Consider the following 11,169-nt stretch of genomic DNA (forward strand, 5'->3'; position numbering starts at 1 on the left):
TCAATAGATTTGAACAAAAGGCTAGATGGTTTTCCTGGTTATCTGCATATTAGCATTTCGAGATGGATTCACATAGATATTTTCTCTCCATAAAAGTTTCCTGCCGCTCTTTATAAGTGATGCTGACATAAACAACATCTTTTATTTTCATAGAAAGTACAGATCTACCTGCATAGCATGGTATCATTTTATCGTAGTTTTTCGCTTAACTTATTTTGGATTCTGCCACCCGCAGACAATTTCCTGACGAAAATAGATCTAACAACCTTTAGAATCTACGTCTCTCATGTCATCTGTAGGTATTTCTGAAAAGGACACCGGACACAAGTGGCTTTTAAAACCTCCAATTTACCATCTTTAGTTTCGTTAAGACACCATCTATAAGCCGTGGCTTTGTTCTCCGCACTTTCTCAAATTTTAACTTAGCTGCAAACTCTACACCCGCAGCAGGGGCCATACAAGTCAGTAAATTTCATATCATTGTAGCCCTAGCACCCCTCAAATGCACCGTGCTTTCCTGCCACATCATCTAAGCAAGAATAACGGCTTTCTCTCGGCGTGCAGTTTGCTGTGAGGACAAGGACCCGAAAATTTCTTTTTTCCTGCAGCAAGTGCTTACGCCATTAAAGCCAGGAGCGCGGGTTCGCCTCCGTTCATGACGACCTTTCCAAACTGCATATGGTGGCATATCGGGCTTTGCACATAGCATCTACGTGTATGTTTTTTTTTTAATTTTATCTGAAGAGAAGTTAGGTAGCTTTGAGTTGCCTGTCGTAGGGTTATGTTCATCCGGTCGTAAAAGCTGTGTCGTGTGCCTGGAAAATGATGACCTCCGTTCTTATGTCGAGACTAAAAATTTCACAGTGAATGACGTGTTTATGGATGAAAAAGTGCTCATGTTCCGAACATGTTAGCCAAGAAGCACAAAATATTGTGCCCCGTGGGTCCTATAGGGCCCAGTGGTTAGAGGGGCAGCAAACTCTCAGTGACTACCTCGGGTATCTGCGGGGATATTTCTTAACCCCTAATTGTGCCTGCGTCTGATTATATACAGGGGTCCCATATCGACATTGCAAGGGCAACTCGAGTTCTGATTCTCCTAAGCCGGCTACACCAGAAACTCTTGGCTACAGGGGGGCCGCCTAGGCAAAACTGCGGGCTGCATGCTGAGAAATCAAAACTCAAGCCCAAATTGCCTTGTTCAACGGAAGCCCCTGTAGACACCATATCACCAATGGCAAATGTTCAACGCACGCACATCTGCACCTGCCCGCAGCGGTCTCTTGTTGGGTACTTAGAGACCGCTGCAGCTTGAATGTGGGCTTGACAAAAAAATACTTCGCATGTCCAAATGCAGCTCTCTTCTGCAAAAGGTCGCGTAGGAATGAATCGATCTAAGAAGTGCTGAAAAGCTCGCATGTTATATCCAGCCCACGCTGGTACCAATACCGCCGTTCGAAGAAATAAATATGCATGAAAATATCGGATGCGTTAGAGAACAATAATGTATATATTCGTTGCTGCAGCAATAATATTTAAACTAATGCAGCATATCCGTCTGCAGGCGTGTCGCTTTCACGGGTTTTCTGCAGTAGTATTTCAGGATAACCTATGCATATACCAGAATATCCACATGAACAATATCTCGTGTTTTCTTTTTAAATCTCTCGATATAACTCTTGAAAGCAATGCGCTCTTGTTCCCACAAGGTGTGTGCTGAATGCTAAATCATGTACAGATAGCATCCTGAGTATTTTTTAAAAACTGTGTCACTTTTATCAGCCATAAAAACCTCTCTTCTACACTGCTGTATATCACAAAATTTCAAGATGCAAAACCAACGGATTGAAGGTCATATTTTGTACTTAATTTAAGCACTGGGCAGCTTGTGTTTACAGAGGAAGGACAAACAAGCTGAGAAAGACAAATAGTGTAAACTAAGAAACATATATGCGAACCGAAACTTCCACCTTTCATGCAAGAATTATGCACACCAAGAAAACAAGCTGTTCTGCAAACAATAGCTTTCACACTGCATAGCTTTTCAGGAAGTCAGCTTTTCTTCATAGCCGTACGGCAGCAATTGGGAGGGCACGCATTATTTACTTTTGGGAAAAAGCTTCAAGTTACCGATCCTTTTTCTGAAGTGTAGCAGCAAGCTATACAGAACTCATTAGCTGCCCAAAGGTACAGCCGGCCAAATCTTTAGCTGGCGTGCGCGACGGCCACTTTTTCTGCGCTCCTGCGCTTTGCGACCAAGCAAACTTGCCGAAAGCTCAATATTAAGCACGCATTTAGTGAACCTATGCTTAGATTTGATATTTTTGCAAGTTTACTTCGTCATAAGCTGCAGGAGCATGGAAAACGCGGCCATCACCCACGGCAGCTAAAGATTTTGCCGGCTGTACCTTGTGGTATCCACAGTAAACAACGTCTTTGGATTCAGGACACAAGGCTCCACAAAAAAGACAGGCTGCGAATGGTTGGCCGAAATAGAACAGGCCTGCCTTCTCCAGCGAATAAAATAAAAAACAAAAAATGGAAAGAATTAAGAAGGCCAAAGACAATAAATAAGAATAATACGGCAAAACAAGGCAGAACTTAAAACGCATAGGCTCAGGCCCACTCCCAAATAACGCTCGCTTGTTATGAACGAGAACATAGATTCATGTTATATACAGCCGAATGCTGGTGGATCCAGGTGCAGTGAAGAATGGGGTCACAGCAGTTGGCTGTAGCGCGCAAGGAGGCACAATAGCCCATTATTTTCTCCGAAAGAAAGCTCGCTTCCACAAAGAACGGGGACAGAACAGTGTCTCCTATCCTTCTAGACCATCACCACCACTTCCCGGAAAGTTTTGTTTCGTTTGGCTGCACTTGCAGCGCTAGTTGAAAGAGTGCAGCACATCTGCATCCATTTTTGAAAGTGCAGCGCGCTGAATACACATCAGTGGGAATTTTTAAAGAGCACCCATTTAATGAAGCGCAACTTCTGCGGTGGGTTGCACTCTCTCAAGTTGAACGCCAGCTAGAGTGCAGGAAAATGGCGGCGTTCATGCAACAGGTAGAGAACATATGACTGAAGTATTAATGAAATGGTTGCAGCTCTTTCCTGAAAGCATGAAATGGATAAATGCTCGTGGTGTCAAGATTGTAAACTTTACCGTTCAAATCAAGCCTTATGGTTACCATTTCGGCGCATGCTGGTAAATAGTGTGTCCGAAAGATGAAATGTTTTGTTTTTCGAACAATGTTTTTTTTTCCTTAAATAAATGCAAATTTCATTCTTGATTCCGCGTTTGAAAGTTTTTCAAGCCTTTAGGGCTGTTGGCCGCTGCTGATGTGTCTGGCACGCAGCTGGCTACAATTCCTTGGCGACGCCAAGGCTAGCAGACGACCCAGAATGGACTCGAACAAGCATTTTTGAGGGTCGTGATGCCAATACTGCACACTGACTGCCTGTACTGGCGATGCACACTAGCGGTAGCACCGCACAACGTTTGAAGCTATTGCGGCGAGTATTTTTGAAGCGACCAAAGGTTAAAGTGGAAGCAGCAATAAATGGTGGACATATTCAATGCAGGGTAAAAAGCCTTCCTAGATTCGGGTATAAAAAATGTATGAATTCGAGTATGATGCTTTTCCTGCTGTAAAACACAGCAAGCGTCGTATTACACGATTTATAGCAAGCGCAGTACAGGAGCAGCAATTAGTTGTTGTTCCAGGTGTTCTATAATAATATGTATACAGGCTCAATACAGATGTTTCTACAATTAGCAACGGATTTTCCTCAGTAAACAAGTGTGTAAATAGGTGTAGCTTAAGAGGAGATTGGAATGACTGAAACTTCCTCGCCGAATGTCATGTTGAGTTCCACCATCATATGATCAACAGACCAATTTCTACTCGCTATCAACGATGGTATGGTGCACCACCTACTTGTTTCCCTGACAGCAAGGAACATCTTCTTGTGCTGCGGTATGCAACATTTAATATCAGCCATCGCACATCTGAATCATTTAAGCACTGATGACATCCTAAAGGAAGCATGTCTGTTTATACTAATAGCTTTTGAGAGGCCTGATGCTGACGTTCTGGCTTGTACATCTAAGGCGTCTTTCAAGGCTACACAAATGAAGCGGATTGCACACTGCATCGAGATACAGTGTTATGTAAATGGCTTGAAGCACCTGGAAATGACAAGGAATATAGTCAGAGATGCGTATTCCCGACCTAGTCTAAATTCTGGCAACATAGCTTTGATGCGCGGCTGGATGGACCATACGTTGTTTCGGAAGTCTTCAAGTGGATAATGATGCGGACATAGAGCCATTCGCAGAAAAAAGCAAAAGTACCTAAACTGCCAGCAGGTCCCGACTACCTGAAATCTCATAAAGAAGAAACTGAAAAGGCTGGCCGGCGACTGATTGCTATAAAATCATTAAATTAAGTTAAGTATTTGATGTTTGCAGTGCAGGATCCCTGCTGTAAGAGTCTTGGTTATATCAAATGGCTGCATGATTAAATTTTTTTGAAGAAGTAGACGTGCAAGGAGCGGAGTGTTTCATAAGAATAAAGTTCGCATCTTCCTTAATATATTTTGCTGTCATTTGGAAAGTGCACTGACAGCTAGCGTCTAATACAATGAAACTAGTCAACGTGACCCTCAGGTTGGATAAAAGTGGGCCCAGCTGCAATGTCTAAACCAGTAAAAAAAGACGAGGAGACATTGCGCGTTTATCAAGTGACACAAAACCAAAAGTAAAAAACACGAATGGAAGTAGCACAAAATATTTTTCTGTCAACCCAGTTGCGGAAATCAACAATGTGTAGAATGAAATAATACATTGCACAAGAATACAGAGGCAATGATGAAATGAGCAGCCTAAAGCTCCTGTCTTTTAAATATAAAAGATAAATTTCGGAATCCGCTTCGTAACTCAAACAGACATACCTGCCCAGAAAACGGCCATTCTGTAGTGGGGCGCAACAAGACCCTTGTGATCACAGCGTTCAGGAAGCGAAGTAAAAATAACCACCGACTAGAATGTATATCCTTCACGAAGGCTGAGTGGCATGCAAAAAGATGCATATTGCATTAAAATGATGCTCCAAAAAAGTGGATCAAATGAGCCTGAGAGAACCCTACCCAAAATTCTGGAAAAATTATCGAAGCAGGGATTTCAATTGATCAAATGCTAGCTTGAGGTCTGTGTTTAAGAAATAAACTTTACAAGTAACATGAAGTGCTGCCTTATCAGACAAGTAAACTTTCGAGGCTTAGCGCATTATCATAAGTGTCCACTGAAGACTGCGCGAGTGTACTGCAATCAGTCACAAGAATTGTTATGAGAAGCCCACTCACCTTCTGGGAAAAAGACTGTTACATCGAACTTACCAACTTCCTTTTGTTTGCGAGCTATATCCCTTCACTGACCATCGCCCTAACACTGCGACGTTATGCGGTGTAGGTCGTACTGCAGTCAGAACAGGCAACAATTGCTGTAGAGAAACCTATGGTAGGCTGGCAGCAGGGTGGCTGGAAGTGGTATTCATTTTACTTAACACTTCACTTAGAGCGGAATTGATAGTTTGCCTTACATGCGACTTAGGAGACCTCAGATGTTAATCAAATTTCGTATTTGACTCCGTAGGTAGATATTGGAAATACTGCAATGAAAACTCAACGACTGAGCTTCCGCGGACGAAATATGAATGCAGTAGGCCTTCCGCTGCTAGCAGTGGATAGATCGCAGCTTTGCATCCTGATTTGAATGCACTGCTACCCGTCACACAACACAACTGCTAAATGCTGCCGAGTTTGTAAGCTTTATCTTGATCAAACAGCGTGGGTTGAAACGGCATTTCACGGATCTACTGCTTACATAACGACACATTAATGGCGGTCCACCCGTAATCTCTCTCTGCTACGATTGAATTACGTCACAGGAGGCACGCGCCCGTGCCACCCTTTCTTTTGTTTTTATTTATTTATTTACAAATACTGCATGCCCTTCTCGGGCCCAAGCAGGAGTGGAGACAGAGGAGACAATACAGGGGAACAAGTTAGGTACATATATAATACAAAATAAGAATTCATCATCATAGCGGCGTCGTGGTGGTAATGATGCCAATTCAGGGAAACGAAAATAGCGGGTTCAGCACGGAAACAAATACGCTTGTTTGTTTGCGTGTTTCTTCCTCTGTCTTAGTTTTTCGCGCTGTACATAATGTTGAACCTTCACCAACTCGCCCAGTTTTCTGTTCTGCTTAACCAATATAGTTACAAAAATACAAAATGAAAGTCATCATCATAGTTTTATCACGGTGGCATTAAGCATATAAGCCTTGAAATTTCTAAATAGAGACAGGACGGTTATTTTGAAACTCGAGTGGTCGAAATATGTCTGAAGCCTCCTTCTACGTCACTGTTCTTTTTTTCTCATTTCTACCATCCTAGATGTTTTTTCTCGTGGCACGTTTGAGGCACCCACTGAGGTGTTGGACGTAAATGGTAGTCTCCGACCGCTGAAAAATATTATCCAGGAGAGCACTTGCATCCAAACACCACGAAATGCTTTGAAATATCACTCAGAATCCCATCCCAAAATAGCTGCATGGGACGGCGGCCTAGCGCCTGCGCAGAGCTGCTGTAGCGGTTACAACAGAAAAAGCTAGCTTAGACTAAGCACATTGGTGATATTTGAAAAGTTCGAAGGTACAGTCGGGGACAAAAGTCTCCGGACCACGTGTTCCTCAAACGAAGCTTATAGCTCTACTATAAGGCAGTGGCTGGAGACCGCACTTGTGGAGATGAAAGAACAAAAATTTAACTGATACCTCCATAGGTGTGGTCTCCAGCCGCCGACTAATAGCAGAGCTATCGGCTTCGTTAGAGGAACACGTGGTCCGGAGACTTTTGTCCCTGACTGTACGTACTTGCGCACGCATTGCAGGGGCAAATGAATAAAACAAATGACATACTAAAAGATACCAACAGAGTAAATTTATTTATATCGCGCCAGCAGTGAGAAACTGCATTTTTCGGCAGTGTTATCCAATAAATGGAGAATGCCCAACGCTGTTCCAATTATCAGGTGGTGGTAATCTGCAATTTGCGGACAATCTACCGGGATCGACTATCCAGCATTTTTTTCGTCGGAATTAAAATGTGTTCACTATAGACCTGTTGCTGACTAATACGATGATGGAACAAATAAATATAACAACAAGGTTTCCCGGCTCTCACCACTAAGCTTAATAACTCATTACGAAATTCAACAGATTGGATCAACTGGACAGGTAAGGATAAAAGGTAAGGTCAGTCAGGATAGTGCATAGTGTGCTGGGGAGATTTTACATTTATAGGAGTCAAATTCCGTTGCTGGTAAAGAAAATAGGGCTTTATTACTCGGGACGCCGTTTTAGCACGCTCGCCGCGCACGCCCCACACACACAATGATTGTAAAGAATGTATATAATTAGTCTAAACGCACTCATTTATAGTGTGGTGTTATTTAAGGATTGTTATTGTTTTCTTAAGCAATTTTTTGGTAGGAGGGGGCTTGCGAGGATAGGAAGCAAGAAGACGAGAGGAAGATGATTACAGATAGAAATCTCAGGAGGGTAAAGGGACCATGAGACAATGCTCCCCCGATGTGATTCGGAAGGTACCCTTTATTCACACTGGTGTTAAAGTAATGAAGAATGAAAGTGGAATCCATGACTTTCGATCGCATTGAAAGGCCAGTCAGAGAAGCACCCTGAGGCAGCTCTTCTGGCAGAATGTTTTTATGGGGATAATACCCCACTGCACGCCAGATATTACGGCTGTTTGAAACTGAACATTACATTTAAAAAATTGCGAACTACAAAGTGATGCGCTTTGCACAGATGGCTGACAGACTTAACATGCTTGTGTACCTGGGCATTTTTTCCAAGCATGGAAGCATCGTTCCATATAAAAACAGTAGCACCGGGTAAAAGAACGGGGAAATTCATCTTTTCGGGCACACGAGATAGTATTTACGACCTTCGCAGGTAACCCGCCGGCAAGCAACTTTTATTACCCCAACCTTCGTTTTTACTCAGCATAAAAAGAAACAACAAACATATAGGTTGCTGTACAGTGGAAACGCGAAACGCCACCATGTAGACTAAGCATGCGTGCTCATAACCTCAGGCGAACTGATGCTGCTGGTTTTTATGTGCTCAGTACTTTCCGCCGAAAAATGAATGAAAAATGAATGAAATCGAAACAAAGTGCCACGTTGAGCTCAAGGAGTGATTTCTTCAGTGACGATTGGGCGGAACAGTTTGGTGCGCTTGACGAGAATGAGGGCTACAATGTTCATTTTTTTTTTGTTCTGTGAATCCTTCTCTAGGATTGGAGCACATGACTGGTGCCAAAATGTTACAAAAGAGATGGCACGGCTAATAGTTCTTGACGGTCTACCACTGGAACCGGGTGGTAAAATATAGGTTTTGCATAGAGGTTTCTTTCCGGTGGCGTTTTCAGTAATAGCGAAAGTTGAATTACGTGATGCACGTAATAAATATTTTTAGGTTGTGCGGCATAAGGAGATTATTTTGCGGGTGGCGAAACGAAACATGTGCTCGGAGAAAATACAACATATTGATTACAAGTTTTGCCGGGAAGTCTCAACTACTTTTTTCAGTGGAAATAAAAGCCATTGATTTCGCTTAAATTAGCTATTGTCAGCCCACATGATCCTTACCACAATAATTTCTTCGAATGCATCCCAATCTGCGAATATATTCCGTACTTTTTGGAACAGTAATTCCTTGCAAAGTAAAGGAAAACGTTTGGAAATTTTGCTTGGTAACAATGTACTGTAGCAGTAATAAATCTCGGGCTATCTCATGACTAGAAAATAAGAGGTTTCTGTGCTCCTTTTCTTCGTAAGAGGTCTTACTGGTGAGTCGTGTATTTACCATAGTGAACCTGACCATTATGTGGATCCACTACACCAGGAACAGCTTTATACAGGGTGTTTACCCTAAGATGTTGTCCAACATTTAAAATTAGTTCCATTAAATTAGAAGAACGCTTTCTTCAGCATAGAATTGCTAGCAGGTTGGCGCGTCGCAGCCCACCTAAGACATGATAAAAGGTGCGCTGGATAACTAATATCTTCTCGAACATTTCAACTACTACTCTGTCTCCATCTTTAATGAGAGGTGTGCAGTGAGCCGTAGGAGTGTCCATGTCAGTTCTTAGAATTTTCGAGGACGCAGTTACCCGCGGCTTTGTGGGCGGAAAAATTTCGGCTACATCGCGTCGAAACTCAGTGCGCTTTTGAGACGCTCAGGCAAAGCAGCCTGTACAGATAACTTAAGTCAATGAAATTACCCAAATTTCTTGGGGCACAGCGTCTGAGGTAAATAAGATTTAATCTATAACACTTACGGTGGGCTACATACCTCTTCTGAATGCAATAACTTACGCAAACTGTTAGACAAATTTACTAATGAATATACTGAAACAAGATACTAATTAGCATGTATTAGCTGCTTTGTGATGCGTTCCGTCGCGGACGATGCTAAAGCGTAAAAAGCGATTTCGGTTGAAAAGCGGCTCTTTTTATAAAACTTGCAGAACTTCTTAGATGAAATATACCACGTAGATAGCGATATATGCAAGAAAGAGTAGAAACGATCATTTTGTTGTAAGTGCTCATTTGCACACATGTCTACAGGCTTATTGTAAAGAAAAGTCCGCACACTGTGTGTTTACGATGTATAATAAAGGCCTTGCAAATATTTTCTGGACCCCTGGTTGTCAGAAGTACTGAACGCGCAAAAATCCACAAAAACCTTCAATTGGGTGCCATAACGTTTAGCACGTGCCTCATTTTCTTGGTAGCAGTTTAGATATCTCTGCAAGGTTTGAGGTGTAGAATTATCCGACGACTCCGATGGCTTAGCTGAAATCTTCGGTGGGTCTGGCCTTCTTGGCCATGCAAATGTCTGAGTGTAGCCGAAAAATACACGGATGACTACGATACACATTTTTTATTCCTTTAGTGTATACCGATGCGTCATTGTAATGAAGAAGCACTTGCCGTGGTGGTTCAGTCCTGGTGCTCCATTCTGATGCCATTCTGGTGCCATTCTGTTGGCCATTCCGGTGGGACCACCTCTTCCAAATGACGTGTGGCACAAAAGAATCCATTACATAAGAAAATATCTTACAGACCGCCAAGGCTATGTGCGCATACAACATGCGCAACAGAGACCATACACCACCGGCTCGAGGGGAACACCTCAAGGTGTGGTCCTGTCTTCCCTCCTCTCCAATTTGGCAATGCTTCATTTTCCCTCCAAACTCTCTTCTCTTCCCGGGATACATCACATTCATTATGCGAATGATATTGCAATTCTGGGCCACGCAAGCTAAAATGGGCCACATGAAATCCTGGCTGCAAGCAGCGGCGACCCTAGTCGACGACTACGCGGCCTACTGTGGACTGCAATGCGCCAGAGCCAAAGTCGGAATTTGAGCACGTACGTTCCTCCCCCGAGACACAACTCTGCTTCGCATCACTCTTTCCTCAGGACCCCTCCGGGAGGCCAAGGAGATCCGCGTTTTTGACCTCTTCATACAAAACCAACGGAAGGTCGACACTACCCTAGCCAAACTTCGCACTATGGGAGACCAGGTGGGCCGCAGGGCCCGCCGGGACTCCAAAAAGCGGGACGGATTAAGAAGCAAGAATGCACTGCGGCTTGCCCGCGCTTTCGCAGCGAGTAGAATCCTCTACTCAACCCCCTACTTCACCTGCGCAAACACGATGATGACGAACTCGAGGTCATCCACCGGAAAGTCATCAAGTGGGCTCTCGACCTCCCGGTCACCACGTCCAACTAGAGACTTCTGACTTTGGACGTGGTGAAAACCTTCCGGGAGCGTCTAGAAGTCCACTTATTCAACGAATACACGCGCCTCGCACAAAGCACGTCTGGTCGCCGCCTCTTGGACCGGCTACACATCAAACACGACTACGATATCAAGGAAAGGGAGAGAGTAGCAGAAATCTAGAGAAAGTCCATAGCAGTCGACGGAAGGCGCGCGCTGAGGCGTTGGCACAATACTATGGCAACCTACAACACGTGTATTACGTGGACGTGGCCGGCCCATACCACGGG

Source organism: Amblyomma mixtum, chromosome 9, assembly GCF_055824585.1.
Source record: "Amblyomma mixtum isolate Tamu chromosome 9, ASM5582458v1, whole genome shotgun sequence".
In the NCBI taxonomy this organism is placed as follows: Eukaryota; Metazoa; Arthropoda; class Arachnida; order Ixodida; family Ixodidae; genus Amblyomma; species Amblyomma mixtum.